The sequence below is a fragment of the Plodia interpunctella genome, chromosome 19, assembly GCF_027563975.2.
Source record: "Plodia interpunctella isolate USDA-ARS_2022_Savannah chromosome 19, ilPloInte3.2, whole genome shotgun sequence".
In the NCBI taxonomy this organism is placed as follows: domain Eukaryota; kingdom Metazoa; phylum Arthropoda; class Insecta; order Lepidoptera; family Pyralidae; genus Plodia; species Plodia interpunctella.
Window position 1 is genome coordinate 5,128,481 of NC_071312.1, and position 20,012 is coordinate 5,148,492.

Here is a 20,012-nt window from a genome sequence, read left to right on the forward strand (position 1 = left end):
TTACCAACGCTAAGCTTTTGCTCAAATATTTACCTAAATGCAATTAGAATTTCAATCAGACCGGACAATACTTGTAACCAAATACGCATGTCCGTTTAAAAACGGATTAATAATTATTAATTGGATATCGATAAATTCAGGCAGGTGGTTGTTAATCTATAGCCGAATCTTGAAAACGTTTAATATTTTAGATAGAGAGACCATAACCACAAAGTTTTCATTACATTGGAATCCTGCTACAATTTCCTACATCGAAATCCATCAATATTAGAACCAGTCTCCTAACTTGACCTTCGCTACCTTACTGCTCACCCCTCACCCCCCTCACCCGTCGGACCTCGCCCTTTCTGCACGTCTCACTTATCCGCCGTTAGTATTCAGTTAGGACACAGTTAGGACCAACACGTAGCCAGCGCCCAGCTGATCTTTGTTTTCTATAAGAAGGAGGATTTAATGACATTTATATTTTACAGGCTGGATCATGGTAAGCACAATTAGATACCGTGGATTTCGTATTAGGCATTATAATCAAAAATGTAACATGCTCAAGAAAGAGAGACACAGTTGGTACTTGCAAAACAAAGAACTCCTCTGGTAACTTTGAAGTTAACATTACTTCAATACTACATACCAACTAACTTTAGTATGTAGAATTATTACCTTAATTTAGATGTACATTAGTAGAATCTTCGTAATATTTTTTCAGTCTCTAAAAATACTTAGTGACTCCTTAAAAGTGGAAAACAAAAGAGAAATAGAGAGCATAATAGGTAGAGTTTGCCCATATTAGTCATAAAAAGTCAAAGCATACTTTAAGCTAAAATATGTGTTTATTATAGTAGTATTATATATCTAATGATACTTAGTACAAATAAGTACTGCAATGTGGTGCAAATTGACCTGACATTGTGTTGCATCAGTGTCTGTCTGTATGAGCGAATCACAGGCAGTGGTCAGCGAAAGCCGCAGCTACTTCCGGTCACGGACCCTGCGTGTTTAGATAATTTTCCGTATGATCTATGTTGCCAGTATCACGGAATATAATCTGTATACAGGTAATATAGGTTATATACAATTGATCATCAAATTGATTGCCAGGGACTGATTTGGAGGTTGCACTTTAGTATCACTACGACTTTATTTGCATAAATTGATACTGTTACAGTTCTATACTGTCAAAGTAAGTATGAATCGAATTATTTTTACTTTTTTTTATGTCAAGATTTTTCCATCGATGTAGTAAATTCTCATAAAGTTCTTGAATTTTTCAAACATCCTTTTACTTGATTCAAATTTGAAATGCATTTATTTTTAAAAGTTTCTTATGAAGTAATTTCATTTTGTTTTAGTCTTGGAATAGAATGAAGAGAGGAAGAAATCGATAAATCATACCAGATCCAGCTGTTGCTGACCTTTGATTGGACACCTATATTATCCGGCCCTGTTCATTTCATTGCGGTCTATTTAGCTTGGATTGGAACGGTCGATGTATTGGTATGAAAGTTGAATATTTAAAAAAAATATTTATTGAATATTTAAAAAAATGTAGAATCGTGGAAAAGATTTATATCTTTTCGGTTATCGGTTATTGAATTCTTCATTGCCAGTATTATTTTTTGTACTTCAGGTTAATGACTTAGAGAATACATACGTAAAATTATACAATTGCAATTTGATTTGCAAGTTGTTACGATATCGGCATTTAAATAGTAAGGTTCTGAATTAATTTTCAAGATAAAATAAAAAATGATCTCTCTGAGTAGTAGCAATATAACAAACCTAAAGACAAGCAGTTGGCATATTCCCAATTTATCGCAACTCCAAAACTAGCATGATTGGAACTGATTCTGTACATTTTCACTTTTTTTTTCGATCCTTATCTTTCCACGATTGAGCGAAAGTAGACTTTATTTTTATTCGACTTAGAGCTGACATTCAATGAAGTTTTCCATTGTTTTCAGCCAGTATTACGGTTAGTTTTTGGAATTTCTCTGGTTATAATCAATAAAGAGCTCGATCCGGTGGACACGGTCACGTGGGGCGCGTTCTGAAGCGCGGACGCAATGGTACGCCGGTTGTGGACTGAGTGTCATGAGAGGTAGCGGAAGTGAGGAATTGATATGTTCGAGTATTTTTATTATCCTAGTTTATAGACAAGATTTTTATATATTTTTTTTTAATTTCATCATATTACCTCCTACTACCAATAGTTAAGTACCTATGTATGAAATTATTAGGATTCACTGAAAAAAGCAAAGGTCAAAAATAGAATATTTTTTTCCTTTTTCAATAATAGATGTATAATGTTAGTCGCTGATTGTTGCTTATCTGGCGTTTAAATTTTGTCATAATATTTCTTACCTCTTTCATACGGTGTCAGCGCAATACAATGTTTGCGTATTGAACCATACCAAATACAAAGAGGTATTTTCCGCTCCCGCTTTCTCCTGCTACAGAACTTTATTGCGTTGTCAGAAAACTGCCTTCTTATTGGATAATTCGTGATTTTCATTTTTTTCTCCAGCACCGCGACAGGTGTTTGAACCTGTCACCACGATCTTGACATTGACAGTTCGATGAACCAGCAGTACTGTTATGAGCAATCGATTTCAGGGCTTCGGATGCAGTTTGGGTGATTTTCCGGTGAATTATGCTGGCATAATAACTTAATCTACAAGTGAACATTCAAAATTACACCCTACGGATAATAAAAAGTGAAATTAGATACAATTCGTTTGTTCTTAATTTGGGTTATTCACGCGTGTGGTAAACAGATAAATTCAAAAAAAATTAGCAACCACCTTTTATTTGACGACTTAGCATTTATTCTTATGATGCGGCGCCAAAAAATTAACGAAGCGTTGAAATATCTTTCAAGCATTGTCATTACCTACATGCAAAGAATAAGAATTTTATGAAAATCTCAAGCATCAGAAAACAAAAGCTAGTTTCCCCGCCCCCCTCGCTAATTCCCCCGCCACGCCATCTATAGTGAATTTTAAACAGCATCGATCGCTGGCCTACATTCTCGGGGGATGCACGTACAATGACCTGGCCCTTATTTTATGGCTAGGGTGCTAAATCTCCAGTCATATGGTCTAGAGATCGAACTCGATTGATCGCTCTTTGTTTCGATTGATTTGTTCCTTCAAAGTACTGTTTATAAAATAAAGAAACACAAAATAATGCATGAAATGTTATATTTAGACGTTTCTTCCTTAACAATGTGAGGAGAAAAAAATATTTATTTGTCTGTCAAAATTACGTCACAGCGAGTCCGCACTCAAAATGACCAAAGAAATATTATTTGAATAAATAATTTTCCGAGTATTATATTCCATTTCTGCACGACTCAAGAACAAAAAACAGATAAATCCTAAAGAGATTTACATAAACATTTCTTAGCTTTTGCTATGCTTTCATTATTTACTTTTACATAGAATTTCTCTAGTTATACCTATATTTTTAAGAAATAAAAATCATCAAAGATAATGAATGAAAAATCAACCACTTTTTCATTTTTATTTCATTTATTACACAAAATAAATTATTGCTAAAACGATACAAAACTTAACTGAATCTAAATATAATGACAAAAATTCCCACATTTCTAAACAAAATATCTAGCTATAACATACTAGTATAAACCCAGAAACCCTCGCCATAGATATCTTACCAAGCATAGATATAACCATAAACAACATAACATTCACTTAAGTACGAATAAACATGTCCAAGTACAACGCTAGGTTTATCTCTTACCCCTGAATTAGGGAACACACACACATTAAGATGGCAACCATGATACTTCGATATGAATTAAGATATTCTAATTTTAATTGTCCCCACCCCAAAGGTCGCAATGTTGCCAGTGTGCAGATATTTCCTTTGTTCTCGGAGAATTAATAGTTAAAGTTAATATTATTATTATTATAAAATTAGTCTTCATATTTTTTCGCAATTCCTTTTTATTAAAATATTATGTATTTTTTATGAATGTTAAAAATATTTTTTGTACATGTTAAACTAGTCTTTAACTTTTTGAAAACATAAAGTAAATCAAAAGTAACCAGATATTTTGGTTTCATATTAAGAATATAAGAATTTATTGATAGGACTGCCTAGCTTTCTTTGCAACCTGGTAATTAACCAGATATATATATATATATATATATATATATATATATATTATATAGATTATATCCTTTTGTTATTAACAGTCCTCAGCCGTGCAGTAGTTTTTGAGTTTAAACATATGCATGTTTGCGATAAATTCAAAAACTACTGCACGGATTTTCATGCGGTTTTCACCAAATGATAGTGTGGGAGATTAGAGTGATTTAAGCAGAAGGTTTAGGCATTTAATTTGTTATGTGATTACGCGAGCGAAGCCGGGGCCGTTACTTATATGTATATGAAGTTGTTAAAGTGCATTAAAAAAAAGTAAAATACACAAACATCTCTCGTCGTTGGAGCGCGATGCCTTCCTTAGGCATTGAGCGTCGAAGCCCAAGATCCACTTACCTACTTTTTCTTCTCCCCCTCGCACTAAATTGTCAGACCATTACTGACCATAGAAACTAACTTACATGACAAAATACATCACAACTCCTTGGTAATCCTAAATTAAGAAAATATATTAAACACAGATAAAATCAAGTCGAAACACAAACTTTGCATATGGGACCAATTATGCCTGAATTTGTATAATTTCCCTGATACGGGTAAATAAATTAATAAAACAGCCCTTAGGCAAGGGTTAAGATTTAAATAGAGAGATATCATCTAACCCTTCGTGTTACAAGGTTCTATTAGCAGGAGTTATGAGGGATGTGTATGATTTGAATTGGATGGTTCTTAGAAAAGTTAGTTTGTTATATAAAAACAGTAACATTTTTTTTTCTATATCTACTAAGCAGGCAAACAGGCATACGACCTATCTGATGGTAAGTGGTCACTACTACCACTACCTGGAACATCAGAGATGTCACACGCGGGTTGCCGACTTTGTGGCCTATTAGGTCTTTTGCGAAAGTACCGTGTAATCACTGTCTCTCTCACCTTCAAACCGGAACACAACATTGCAAGCACTGCTGTTGTCAGCAGAAATCGATGAGAGTGCATGAGGTACCCATGCCGTAGACCTAATTCTCAGACTGGACCAACTGAGAAGATCTACGGCATCAAAATCCGTTGCATAGTTTCAAAGATCTAAGGATACGTAGGGACAGACAGCGGGAAGCGAGTTTGTTTTATACTATGTAGTAATATGTACGATTGTGGCTTCTCCCTGCAATAGATGGCTCGATGGATCGTCCCGAGTACCCAAACACCTATGTACTAGGGCTGGCTTGTTAGCAGCTTGGCTACGCAGTGGCTCGGTTCTGGCAAGAATATATTTAGTACCCAATAAAGCGTTTGCCATCGACACGCAAAGAAGAAGAACATATGCTTTGGGAAATTCTCAACAAATTCCAGTTTGAATATTAATCATTTCACCGAAACTCCAATGTCTTCATAAACACCATCACAAAACTCCTAAAAAGCCGTCCTCACCGGATATGACTGCTTTTAGATTCGCGGCACGGGTTACACCCTCGCTAGAGAAATGTATAGTCGACAGCACATCAACCTACCTAAAATCATTGAAAAATCGCCCCTATTACAACTACGTAGAATTCTATGAAGGGCAACTTGATACGCTTTTTATTGTAGGTACATGTATAACTAAGCAGCTTTGATAAAGACAATGTGCGAGTGTACACCGTTTGTGTATTTTGGACTGGTGGTTATCATATTTAAGTCAATCTCAAATGATATTATAAATGCGAAAGTGAATTTATTATTTATTTGTTTGTTACCTCTTCACGTTTCATCTACTCAACCTACTTTCATGAAATTTTGCATACATGTAACTAAGAACACGGAGAAGGACAAACGTTACCATCGTGCCAGAAAACGAGACTGTTCCGTGAGAAATTCACGCGGACGACGCCTCAGATAAAAGCTAAAGGTCTTCAAAGGAATACCTTGGGAACCTAATCCATATTCATGATATTTGGTACGGTGAGTTACAGGTGTTGCTTTGCTGCGGGCGACAGCAAGTACCTATTACATACTTAAATTAGATCGATTAAATTTACAAGAATTATACATGGAGATTTATCAAATAACAAAGGGAAACACTTTATGATATTATAGTATAACTATATATTATGATTAATTTGGTACATTTCTTCTGCTAGGAGCAAAAACTTCCATAAACATTACTGAAATTCCGAACATTCATTTTCGACGCGACTCAAACTCTTAAAACATTATGCAGAGCAAATTACGAACATTAAAGCAATTCCAACAAATTGCTTACAGTTTAAAAAGATCACATTAACACCCTTAAGATATTTTTCTCACCCCATTGGCCGCCTCAGTTTCTTTTTTTTTTTCGTCTGCACTCAATAAGAGGGATTTTTTTTGGAAAACCTAATAACGCGGGGTAATTTTTCAATTGGCCGTGTTAAGTCAGAATTTCGAACACCTTGCCTTTTGGACGATTTTATGTAATAAGTGAAAATATATTTTTAACCTTGAGATTAATATATAAGTCTTGTGTTTTTAACTGTTTGAAAACAGAGCAGAAATTGTCGTAGTTTCAAAACAGCATGTGCGTTTAAAATTGAACCGTTTACATTCCACAATTATATATGTATTACTCTTGTCCTTATAGAATAGAAGTTTTTTTCTATGTAATGAAGAGAAAATATTTTTTGTTAAAGTTATATTAACGCAAGAACAACAATGAAAAAAAATATTTTTCTTCAATAGTTTTTCTTGATTTTTCTTAATAACAAAAGAAAAGTACTATCTATTAAACTCATGTAAATAAAAATATATTATAACATTAGATCGTCTTTCATAAAAAAGTGAGATTCAAAAAATAAGTAATTGTTAAGTTGCATAAAGCTATCCATCCGACAACAATTTGCATACATTTTTTTCTCCTATGTAATACTGTTTCTATTGTTCAGTCTGTCTGTCAACTTGTAAAATTGTCTGCATTTGTAAACCTTATTGCAAAGGGGTTCCAACCATATATTTTTTACAAATTTTATGAATAAACGGAAACTTTCTTTTCAGCCAGTATTCGTTTCTTTTTTATTTATTAACCTATACATACCTATGTTTATGTTTTGTTTTAAAATGAAAAATAAATCAGATTTAACGAAATCAGTGGCTTTAAATGGAATTATAGAAAAATTGCATGTCAATGACATTTTGACAAGCGAGTAAAATTTAAACCACCCACAATTGCACGCCTCAGCGCATTGTACCACAGATTGTATGAATTTTAGAAGAGAATTGATTTGTTATGTAACTTGAAAGGCAGAAGGGAGGGTAAATTGCTAACAGATACAAACTAGGCTTTAAAAAATAACTATACAAAAAAATACTCGTACATTTTCAAAATGTTCACTAGTAATTTCATTCGGAATCTAAAAAAATATTTGTGTTTATAAATTCCATAGATCGGTTCTCGGCATAATATTTTAATAGTACCTGGGCGATAGCTGTCTTGAGGAAATTTAAACTATACAATTTGCAATTAAAATTATTAGGAGAACAATTTTAAATAAAAATACACATTATAGTTAATACTGAAATCCAAAGCAAGACTTCTAAGTAATTGAAGCTCTATAACACCCCTCAATGGCTACTGAAGGGCAATCTTGTGGGTGACGACAAATAAAAAAACTGAGTTGGAAAAAATGTAGGTACCCTTTTAAAAACATGACTTGTGCATTATGACTTGCGATGTATTTAAGAACGGGGCTATTTGATTGCAAAATAAAATTATAGATTTCAGTTGAAATATTTTGCGCACGTAATGGTAGAAAAAAACACGAGTTTTATTGAATATAATTGTTTTAGCTTTTTTTGTATTGCAACAAATTACAAAACCTAACGTTATTAGACGACAAATAATTGGGTAGAAAAGCCAAAGAAGTGCTGGCTTGATATCGACATGATGATATTTTGTGCCATACGTGCCATATCAATGGTTGCACCGCACAGAACCAAGGATGCCGAACAACGTCCAAGTGACAGAGAAAAAGTAGGAAAGCGGACTTTGAGCTCCGATGCTCACAACTCAGGTGAGAATGATACTTAGGAAACTAACCACTCAAAAATTTATATCTATTCTTATGTACCTTTACTTATATATATACGATAATTTACTTTTGGATATATTCCTTACTAATGTAAGTAAGGAATATTTCCAAAAGTAAATTATCCTGTCAAAAGTTACGGAATTCGCCCCAATGTTACCAAATGATTTCCTTAATCCACGAGAACGTGACACTGCTCATGCAATTAAACACGATGCGTCTCAAAAAGTAATTGAAATTAAAACCGTATTAATATTACTACAAAGTCTGTTCTAGCGGCCGAATTTGGAACTAATATTTTTTATAATAATTTCCCAGACAAACGTAAACTAAATAACGTTAGCGCTAGTGTCCACTAGCGCTAACGTTATTTAGGAATCAAATACGTCGCACTATCATTCATAATATCATGTGTATCCTAATTTATTATACAAATTTGGGCTCGTGGCAATTTATAAGTTAATGAGAAGTCCCATTTAGCTTCATTAATGGACAATTTGTAGACGATGTTGCAATCACGTAGATACATATCGTTGATTTTAAATCATGTAGCATTTAAACAAGAAAATTTGTGGACAATAATGAAAATATACTAATATATTTACTTTGATCACAGGTATATTAATGACACTTTTTTGAGAATCCTATTATCGCCACGTCGAGCGATAATGAAAACAAATGTACGTAGTAAGTTTTTGTTGACAAATCATCAGTGAGACAATGAATGAACGGAATTCTTCGGACATCATGGAACAGTAGTCAAGGTATGCGCTAGACTGTATACCGCCTGTCGACGCTAGATACTCCAACAAAAAATTGTGATACTTGAACATATTGAATTTATTTTTTCTGTATTTATAATCTATCATCATAATTTTTGATTTGAAATAGCAGTTACATTAGCGTCTACTAAGTTCGCAAAGTCTTCTAAGGAAACAGTCAGAATTGAACAAATCAAATGAAAATTGAAAAAAAAAATACAGGTATGTATTTTGATTTGAAAATTATTTTTGTCAGATCACTAGTGATAAAATCTTAACGTAATGGCAAAAGCTAGCTAGTCCATACTTAATAAAAGAGAAAAGATTTGTATTCTTGTTTGTTTGTTGTAATGAATAAACTAAAAAAATACTGGGCCGATTTTGATGAAATTTGGCACATAGATAGGCGAAACTTTCGGGGTGACATAGGCTACTTTTTATTATGGTTTTACCCGGGCAGGGCAAGCGGCTAGTAGTAGATACATATTTTTAATGTCATACTTTTATATAGTTTAAAAAAGAAATTGTATTTAGCTACATTTAGCCTATGAGTAAAGTATCCTAGTATCAAAATCAATCACACCACATATATTAAGACGCACAGAAGTCACGTAAAGGCGCGGTCGACTTTGCACGTACACCAATCATCTGAACTGCGCCCGTGACCATACACCTGTCCCTGTCACACGTCCACACATCCCTATCTGCCATCTCAGTCGCTCCCGACGATTCCGTCGGGAAATTTGAATAGAAGACAGAATTAGGTGCTTTGACATTTCTTTATAAGGCGTTGATGGATTTCGTTTGATATCCCCTTTGGTTCGCATGCCCTTTTTGAGGCGAGGAAGGAAGAGTTGAAACCTGACTCACAGCCTTTTTCAGTTAGAAAATAATTTTTCCTGAGTATTCACATAATAAAAATCAAGTCTAACTACTGCTTTGCAGCAAAAGTACCTATTATAGATCATGTGCTTAAATTTAGACATTTTACAATATAAACACAAATAATATTCTCATGGAGAGCAAAAGAAGTCATTGCTTTTTTGCGGAAAGTTTTATTTATTTATAATTATTTCTTTACTCACGTGCATGGTGACAATGCACCAACTTGAAAATGCAACTCTTTCGTTCCACGAGAAAAGATACTTTATGGAGGGAAGTAAAGAGCTTGCTAATTTTTATTTATAGTTGCACATATTAAGTCGTAAGCGACTATAAGGTACCTATTCTCGTAGAACGTTACATTTTTAAATAAACAAAACTGCACTGCCAGTGCTAAGCCAAGTCGTTGCATGTGAAGGGTCTCCAGCTCCCTGCGCACAGCGCTCACGCACGACCGAGCGCGTCTCGGCAAAATCTTGATGTTCTCTTTGTCGATGAGGAAATAGAAATGTTTCATATGGATGTAGCAGTGACTACGTATAATCTAACTTATTGATACATATTTAATATTTACATTTGAAACTAATTACATTCTTTTCTTTTTGTAAAATGTACCGTAATTGTTGCAATTTTTTGAATGATACTTATAAACAAAAGACCTAGCGTACCTATGTGAGCATTCCATACGGGCTTATACAACTTTTTTGATGGTCTTTGGGAAGCGTGCGTATAATCTGATAAGTTTTTCTAAGGTTAATTTATCCGCGTCAAGCGCTAGGTCATTATAATTTCAAACTATTAGTTCATCGTTTATGGAAATTTTGGCAATTTCATATATTTAAAATGATAAATAATGAAAATGTATTTGTAGCCAGTAGTATTAATATAGTAGTTATGTATCTGATTTTGAGCAAATTCACATTATTTCGACCCTTCCTTTGTGATACACAAGTGAAAGAATCCACGTTCTGCGATTTTTCTGGTCAAATGCACTGCGATCGAAACGCGATGGACTGCCACGGCCGGCCATCACCGATCTATCAACGGAGTTCGCGCTTGGAATTCCAAATTCAAAATCACCAATCACTGCACTCCATTTCAAATGGACTTAAATTCACACATTCGAATTTTGAAATTCAAACGCACGTCTTTCGTTTTACTGATTTGTTTCGTTTACCGCAGAGGATTTTTAGTATCAATTTGTGCCAATCAAAATTTAACTCAATGTTATGTGTCGTAAGAATTCTTTTGTCTGTTTCACGGGATCTTATGACAACAACCTTTTCTTGCAATTGTTTTAAGAATATAAACTATTTCCTGTTAATGTTTCTTTCGCCTATTGTCTTTGGTTTCTCTTTGGACTGGTACTGGTGATGTCATATCTTTCAATAAGTATTTTAAGAAATCGTAAAACATAATTTACTATGTAAAATACTATAAATAATATCATGATCACAGTAGAACACACCATCGAGACTAGAACAAAAACAAATAGAAAGAAAGTCAATAGACAAATTCATCCAAAGATAAGATAAGTAGATTTAGTATTTTGAAAAAGCTCGAAACATAAATTTGCTTAACAACCCTTCATGGCAGGTGGGAAAAATAATTTATTCAAATAAATCTCGCGAAAATTCCAGTACGGCGCTAGAGGAGGCCCCAGGGCGTCGTTTCTCGATTCTTTTAAGTGCACAGAAGAGCTTCTTTTCCTTTATTTTAATGAAAATGCTAATAAAAAGTGGGCGACGATGTTTTGAAACACTGTCTTCGTAGGGATTAAACTGACACTGTAATAATTAACGCCTTTGAAGATCACTTTACATATTAAAAAAAAGAACAAAATAATAATTCTGTTTTGATTTACTATAAATAGTCATTTGAATAATTAAAAAGAAAATGTCGGGAATTATGACGATATAACTGAAATGTAAATCCAGTCACACTTGATTTTGGGTACACAGATAGAATATATTTGGAATAGCTCATACGTAGAGTACTTTCTATCTCGAAATTCCCACTGGAGTGTAGTCCACCCGGTCGGAGTGTATAGTGCAACTGGTAAACATAGGATATTGAACGATAACTGAGTGAAAACTGCAAAAGTCTAAAATTTGAAAACACGCTTTCTCGAGTTCAATAAAAACACGTTATGTTTTTATACTAAACAAAATCAACGTATCTATCTTAGGAAGTGTAAGGCCATAAATAAACTTTCAAAGATAAAAATTAAATAACGCTATCTCGCTTATTTTAATTCCTTTTAACATTAATCATAGCAAGTGCGCGCCATTTATAACGGGCGCGGACATTTTTTTTAATTTGCCAGCATTATAAGGGTTGACTTTCGCTTAATGGTGTTGGAAATTAACATAAAATCTAAGATATGGACTCTTTTATTTATGGTCTATGGTGTTTCCCCGGAAAATTGTGTAAAAATGCACATTTATCAACTAGAGCGAGCTGCGCATTAAAAAGTAAGTATTAACGACTGGAAAATCCTGCAAATATAATTATTCCGTTTGAATGTTTGTGTATGATACTTGTCATGAAATTTCTACTGGACCAATTTCAATGAAATTTGGTACTCTCGTAGAATATAGCATGGCATATTTATAAAATTGTTATAAAACAATATTGTAAATAAAATTATGAAACAAAAGTATTAAATAAATTATTGGAAATACTAAATTTTCCAGTTTACCTACTTCGATTCATTAATGTCATAGTGAGTCGTTAGAATACAGTAAGTAATAAAATTCCAGAAATTGGTAGGTACCTATCGGTGGCCATCAATCGGCTACCGTTCTCATGGTCCAGAGCGAGTCGTAAATGTCAAAAATTATGAGGCGATATCTATAGTATGAGTTTTTGTGACGGACAGACAAAGAGCCCTGTAGGCTTTTGTGTTGCTTATGACTATGGAAAGAGAAATGATAGGCTAATGTGGATAAGACTTCGTAAATATATGAACATGCAATATGATATGATAATCAATACATATGAGTAAAGTACTTACTTCAGACCTTACAGCAGGCAAGATTAGTTAGTATTAGTAGACACGAGAGTTATTGATGGTCACGCACGACCCTTAGCCAGACTATGATGAGGATGATGTAATGCTTGAGACAGTAAAAAACACATGTGAAAATTTATAATAATAATGTAGTCTCAAACCGTTGTATACATATTAGATTGAATGAATAAAATTATTACTGATCATGTAAACATCATTTTAACCATAACCTATTTTTCATTAAAATATGCTCATAATTTAATTCAAAAAGTTAAAAAAATATTCAATTTTTTATGCTATTATACGTATTAGTTTGTCTTATCTTGAATATTCTGTTGCACAGCTCAAATAACATCATGTCTCATCCACACTTTTCCATATTGCGTCAGCCCATTTAACGCCCATTTTGTCAACAGCTCATTGCGGTGCGCGGGCGCCTACGACCCGTAGTAAATCTGTACATTATGATCCTTGATACCAGAGTCAGAACGCAGGTGTGCTACCTGGTCAGAGAGTTAATATTTTGGTTCTAATAGGAGATGTCAGACACAATTTTTAGTTAATATAGGAACAATTCATACTTATATGTCTGTTATGAGAAGAAAGTGGTTATAACAGTTTGTTAGGTGCAAATTAAAACTCTGTTTGTGTAATAATGCCATCTATTTAATTAATAAAAGCTTTATTGTTCTTACTAAATAGTTATTCCAAAGAAAGATTGGTGTTCTTAAATACATACCTACCTATCATAGACATTTTGGACATAATTTCAAATTTTCTTTAAACTAAGGATCGGCACAAAATTCGTAAACAACCAATAAAAATACCTACGCAGTAACTTAACCATAATGAAGACACCTACACCACAATTTGAGATTAGAGATAGAATTGTACCGAAAAGTATTATCAGTCCTAGATCTTCACATTTACAAACCTACACGAGACATAAATCGCATAACATACCTACATTCAAAATTAATTCGCAGTAAACTATTATGGAATAAAAATAAAGGAATAAAAAAATATTTGGGCCAGGCGCGTGCTCCATTTTATGGTTAACGTTAGCGTGGATACAGCACTCAGAGCTACAAAATTAACGCACACATACACATTCTCCGAGTAACCCTTCGGATGCTTACCAAGAAGTTATGAAAGTAGATACTTCGCTTTAGATCGACATCTAAGATTTTTCTTTGAAGTGGCAAGAAACTTTTGGGGTAAAAATTGAATATTAATAGCAATATTATACCCCAGGTCGTGGATCTCAGGTTTTTATTACTTTATTAGCGTGCTTTTCTTGTTAATGTGGTATAAACAAATCGTTGGAATATGTTCCCGGAAAGGGGATGGTGTCAAAAAACAGTAGCATTTTTATGGCTTAATCGCGTTCGTTTGTTTCGTGTATTTTGTTTATAATGCCATTTGTTATTTTTGTATGTTGTAAATGTCATCACGGGAAAACATTGAGTGTATAAATAAAATATACTTATATACCTAACATGTTACTAGAGTTTAGTTTATATTAAATGCATTTTCTTTTCAAAAACTATCTAAGTTAACAATAACATTAATAAATTGTTTTAATTATAAATATTAAATATAGGAAACTTCTATGGTGTTTTAGGTACTATACTTTTGCTATGATAAATAAAACGAAAAATTATTTTCAATTACTTGCTACAGATTTATTATCAATTTATAAGTTTTTCCTAAGGTAAAATATCGTTCAGAATTATGAATTATTGCTAAAATTATAGACAGTGTGAAATAAAATAATATCTGATCATTGAATGCGATCCATCAAACTAATTTATAAAGTTTCTAAATTATAACGGGATAAATAAATATAATATTATGACTAAAATGTCAAAAGAAAAAACGCTCAAATTGCCACAAAATTAGCAGGAACACATTATAGGTTATGATTTATGTTTTTTTTTTCGGCGCTAACATTCTTTAATGGTCTATTCAGCCAGCGTGCAGGTATCCATAGACACTACAGATTAAGTCATATTTTACTGCAAATTGTTTTTGATCAGCCAGATAGTATAGTGTTTCAAAATATTGTCGTTTGGGTCCTCTGTTATTGGATTACATCCTATTGTTGTATTTTTATGACGGCAAAAACGGGTCCAATAAATTTATTTTGTGATAGGTATTGCACTTATGTTTATGCAGTTTCTGTGAGATTTTTAAAAATGTTTTTAATTATTAAAATACGATAGAAAATCAAGACCTTTATACGGGTTCCACACGATTTTAGAATAAAAACATCTTTACATTTTTTTAGCAAAAAACTTTATATTTTTCTATTCGTTTATTTTTGTAAATTAGTTTTCAGTTTACCTTCTTCTTCATTAGGTTTCTACAGGTTTTTAGAACAAAAGGGTCTTATCACTTTTTTTGCAAATAAAGCTTTCATTTTTCTCAACATTTATTTTTAAAGATCATTTTTCACATTACCTTCTACAGTACTACCCTATTACTGCCTACTGAATTTACGCTATAAGCGGGCATAAACAGTGTCCACACAGAAAACCATTTTTCACTGGCGAGACTTAATTTCTGGTGCCTCGTTTTTCATCCAACCCTAACTTTTGATCTTAGGGTAAAATGGGGTAACTATTGAAAAATATAGTTTTATAGTTAAAATAAACATTAAACCTTAGTTGTTTTAAAATAGGTTAGGGTGATATAAATTAAAGTAATTCAGTTATCCGGTATATTTGTGTCTATGTATGTTTAACGATACCCATGGTATGCTAAATTTCATCAAAACCTAATTTTTTTTACTCGAAGGACCCGTTTATAATCCAATTGCCCCACAAACTTTCACTTCTATGATTCTTACTAGAAAGTAAAATTCACTAGAATAAAATATGAAGTTCTGCGGTTAGATCACTATGCGCCCGGCCGTCAGAGCCCCGTCTTGTCCGTGCCCGGAATCTCACAGCACCCAATTTGTTTGGTGACAATATGTCCCTAAAGTAACTGTTGTCCTTCGCGAATGAAAAATTAAATATCTTAGTGTTTATTTTTATTTAAACAATTTACGTTTGTTTGATTAACTAGGAATTATCTTATTTAGGCACTATCTGGTCGCACACTAGCGCCACTACATTATTTTTATCAATTTTTTTTTTCTTAGCGAAAAATTAAAAAAATGTTCCTGACAAATTATACCACACTAGATAAATAATTTTATTTAAGTATTGAATTTTCTATTAAATATACAATGTGGTCACCATTGACTACCTACATGGATTTTGATGGCCATTTTACGATTTAGAGAATTGTGACTAGCAGATAATCATAGTTTTCCATTACACAATGTAGTCAGTCACTACATTCAATACATCACTACAGTGATTACATCAAGTCAGAATCATGCCAGGAATGTATCCAAAGTTTAGGATTCGAACTTGTTTAGTTGGCTATAATTGAAACACCTAAGCTTGTATCAGATAAATTATTCATGCGTAAATCACAAATAAAATCAGCAGTGTGAAATTTGCTTATTGTAGGCCATTACATCATTGTAGTATTCTAGGCCATTACAGCCATTCAAAAAGTGCCATAGCGGACGGTATTTCACGTCCACAAGGCGGGGTATTGGTAAAGTTTTCAACTAGCAATAATCGCACCTCGGATTAACCTCATTGGTTACGATATTGCCTCTGCGCAAAGTTAATTCAAAACTCTCATGCCGAAATACTTATACGCTGGCCAAAAAGAAACCATAGCGCCATTTATTTCGATGCCAGCGCCATCTAACGAAAAACAATGCTAACTAATATTAACATCGTTAGTATCGTTACCAACCTGAATTCCTAAACTTACAAAAAGGGAAATATTGTAATAAAATTAAAATATTTAAAAAGAGAAACTATTTAAACGGACCACTTTGATTGGTCAAACACCGGCCGAATTTCTCTGAACTTCTAAATTCGAATCGTAACGCAATCACGCACGCGAACCGTTACTGCACATTTCAAAAATAGACCGCGCCGGCCATACCGAGCAGGAGGACAGTAGCGAATCATGATCTGCTTATTAATAAGTGTATTTTATTTTATTGTGGGTAATAAAATATGCAAAGGTGTTGGCTGGACTGACTGACAAACATTTCTCATGAACATGACACTAAAACTGGGACGGCTTGGCAGTATACGGTCATTATTATTTTACAAAAAGTCACTAAATATTGACCGCGGCTCTGCTCGCGGCAAAAAATATCCTATGTAACTCGCCAGCTCTTTTTGTATCTATCTCCAAAACCAAAAATCACCTCAATCAAATGCTCCGTTTTGACGTGAAAGAAGTACAAACAAACAAACACACTTTCACATTTATAGTAGATATTATGTAGTATGGAAATAAAGATTCATACGTTCACGGCTAATCGAATACCCTCATAGTGAAAATGAAACGGAAATGCCATTTCACGTCGTTTGGATATTCAACATTACAGCTTATTACTTAATAAAATCTTTTTTCATCTCGCTGTGACGTCGTGTTGCAAGAGTTTGTCAAAAACCCCTGTTATAAGACGGATATGACATCTCCAACATAACCTGACCCCTGCAGTCCGTCCAGCTTTGTCACAATCCCATGCTGTTTTAGTTTTTGGGGGAAATTGAGGGATCTTGGTAGACTGGTTATGTGTTGAGCCATCATTTGTCTTGTCAGATGGGTGATAGCGAGTCAGGCTTTGTGATGGACACAGCTTTGTGTAATGCCCACTATGAATATTTTTTCTTGCATATAAATTGCATTGTTAAGGAAAATGTGAAGTAAAATTCGTAATGACGATGATGATGCAGTTCTAAATTTGATTATTTCCCTGTCTAATTGGCTATTTAACTATGTAAAAATTAAAATGTATTACCTAACCAAATACAACTATTAAAATGTCACTTTCATTGATCAGTTATTTTTTTTTCTGATTTTTGACTCTTTTTTAAATAAAATTATTATGACATTAAAATTACTAAGTATACATTTCGTTACTTTTTAATGTCAAAATGCCACTTAAAGACCATACCAAGACGGAAGCCCCGTAGCAACATGAGGAACTACTTATAATTTATAAGCCACATTATTGTTTGCAGCGATAGTAGCGCCATGTCTGCGGGACTTCTTTCGTGGAGTCTACTTTTGTTTATGAATTTAACAAACAATAACTAAATCGTAAAAAAATATTTTCGATTAGAAGGTCATTTAACTTGAGACTTCATGATACTCTTCCTAATAGATAAACAACAACTATAAAAGAAAGAAGAAAGTACCTTATTTGACTTTTCAACGTTTCCATAATATAACACAAATCGAGTCAATATAATTTCCGTAAGTATCATTTGTCTTCAATATTCGAACAGCGGCCCAGCGGTGCCAACACATTAATATTAACCCCAGGGCAGCCACCCCAACATAAATAAATATTTAAAAAACAACCACAAAGAAACACTTGTAAGATATTCATTTCGCTAGAGATTTTTTTCAGTCACTTCTCACCTTACATTATAAGGATTCCTTTTTTCTTGGAATAAAATTAACATAATTTCAACCGCAAATTTGTCTACGGTACATTGTAAACATGGAAATTGGCAATATGCGTCCTTAGGGAATCATGTTACTGAAATATACTTTTTATTTTGTTTATTTTAATTGTAGTGATTAATATGGAAATTCTACTGATTTATTGAAGACTGTAATAAAACCGTTTGTTACAGATGTAGGTACACAAAAATCTTAATATTTATTACATTACATACTACAATGAAAAGAAAAGAAAAACTAATGAAAACAAACTATTTTAAAAAAGGATAAGAATTATTTATTATATGTAAATAATTCTTATCCTTTTTACAAAAATGTCAGACCCTGCAGTGTTTTTTTGTAATTTTTTTTTTGTAGCTCGTCTCTTAATCCAGGGCAAAGTTCGATCATTTCCTAGGCCGGCCACAGAGACAAAGGCGTATGGGCCTGCCCTGCAATTGGACATATCGTACATACTCACCTATCGTCGTCTGTTTCATACGAGGTGAATAAGGGCCTTTGCAACTGATGGGCAAAAATAGCATTACCAGGAGGATTGACGCCAGATAGACAGCAGGTTCAAGATTGCATGGTTAATTTTTTTACTCTGATATCGGGCTGCGCTGTGTCAGAGAGACAAATAAGACCAAGGGGTGACCTCTGTTTTTTTTTATAATAAACTTAGGGTAGCATATTACAATTTGAAATATTTACACAATTTTCCACGCTAAAAATAGCTGCCATTTATACAGTCCAAAAGAATTCGTTCTCCATAAGCACAGGTATTGCCCAACCGTCACTGGCAGGAAGCGGTAGTCGGTTCGATTCCTGACCAGCATACTTTATGTGATTGATGTCACTGTTGTCACCATTATTAATAGCGCTGGGTAACCGTATGTGTTAAATCTTGTTTTATTTACATAATTATTTTAGAGGCTACTTTAATGGTCATTGCCGTAGGAAATATACAGTCAGTCATGCATACCGATACTTTTCATGGTTCAAAAGTATATATGTATTGTATACTTATATACCTACATAAACATAGGGTAAAATAGATATAATAGGTAAGTATATATATTCCTACTTCAAAAAATATATAGCGTACCTATATACTTGTTCCTAAGAAAATGTATAAAAAAGGAATGATGAAATAAAATCGACTTCTTAGAAAACTGCGATCAGCTGTAGAGATAAGTCGTGTATTTCATGTTTTCTTATTTAAGTAAGTAATAAAAAACAGCCAAAATTATTCAAAAAATAGTTTAATACATCATGCTTAGTTATTTTTTCATATTTTCAAAAGTAAAAATTCAATGCACGTAATTTACAAATTCCTTAAAGGCAGGTACAATTTCCATATGGAAATCCAAATTCCGCAACTTGAGAAAAATTACCTACAACCCCATCTTCAAACAAAAAGTTACAGCACTTAAGGGGCCCAGGTTCACTTTAAAACGCCCCCGCAGATAATAAAAACGCTTGTCTATGCCATAGACAATAAGAGGCGATCATAAAGCACGAAACCAGAGACACGAGAACTCCTTCGTTGGTAAAAATCCATAGAGAAACATAAATTGCGCGCGTAAAGCTGAAGGACTTTTTTAAAATGGTTTTTAGCAAAGACAATACTGCAGACGGCAAATGGTGCGT

The 20,012-nt window shown here is 33.4% G+C and overlaps 1 protein-coding gene and 1 non-coding gene across 5 annotated transcripts in view; both read right to left on the reverse strand.

Annotated features, from left to right (window-relative positions):
- The window catches only part of trh (trachealess), a 149,688-nt gene that overhangs the window by 54,242 nt on the left and 75,434 nt on the right, over window positions 1-20,012 (reverse strand). The window lies entirely within an intron of this gene.
- LOC128678507 (U4 spliceosomal RNA) lies at window positions 16,372-16,510 on the reverse strand. Its single transcript, XR_008405646.1, has one exon. It is a non-coding gene; the product is annotated as a U4 spliceosomal RNA (small nuclear RNA).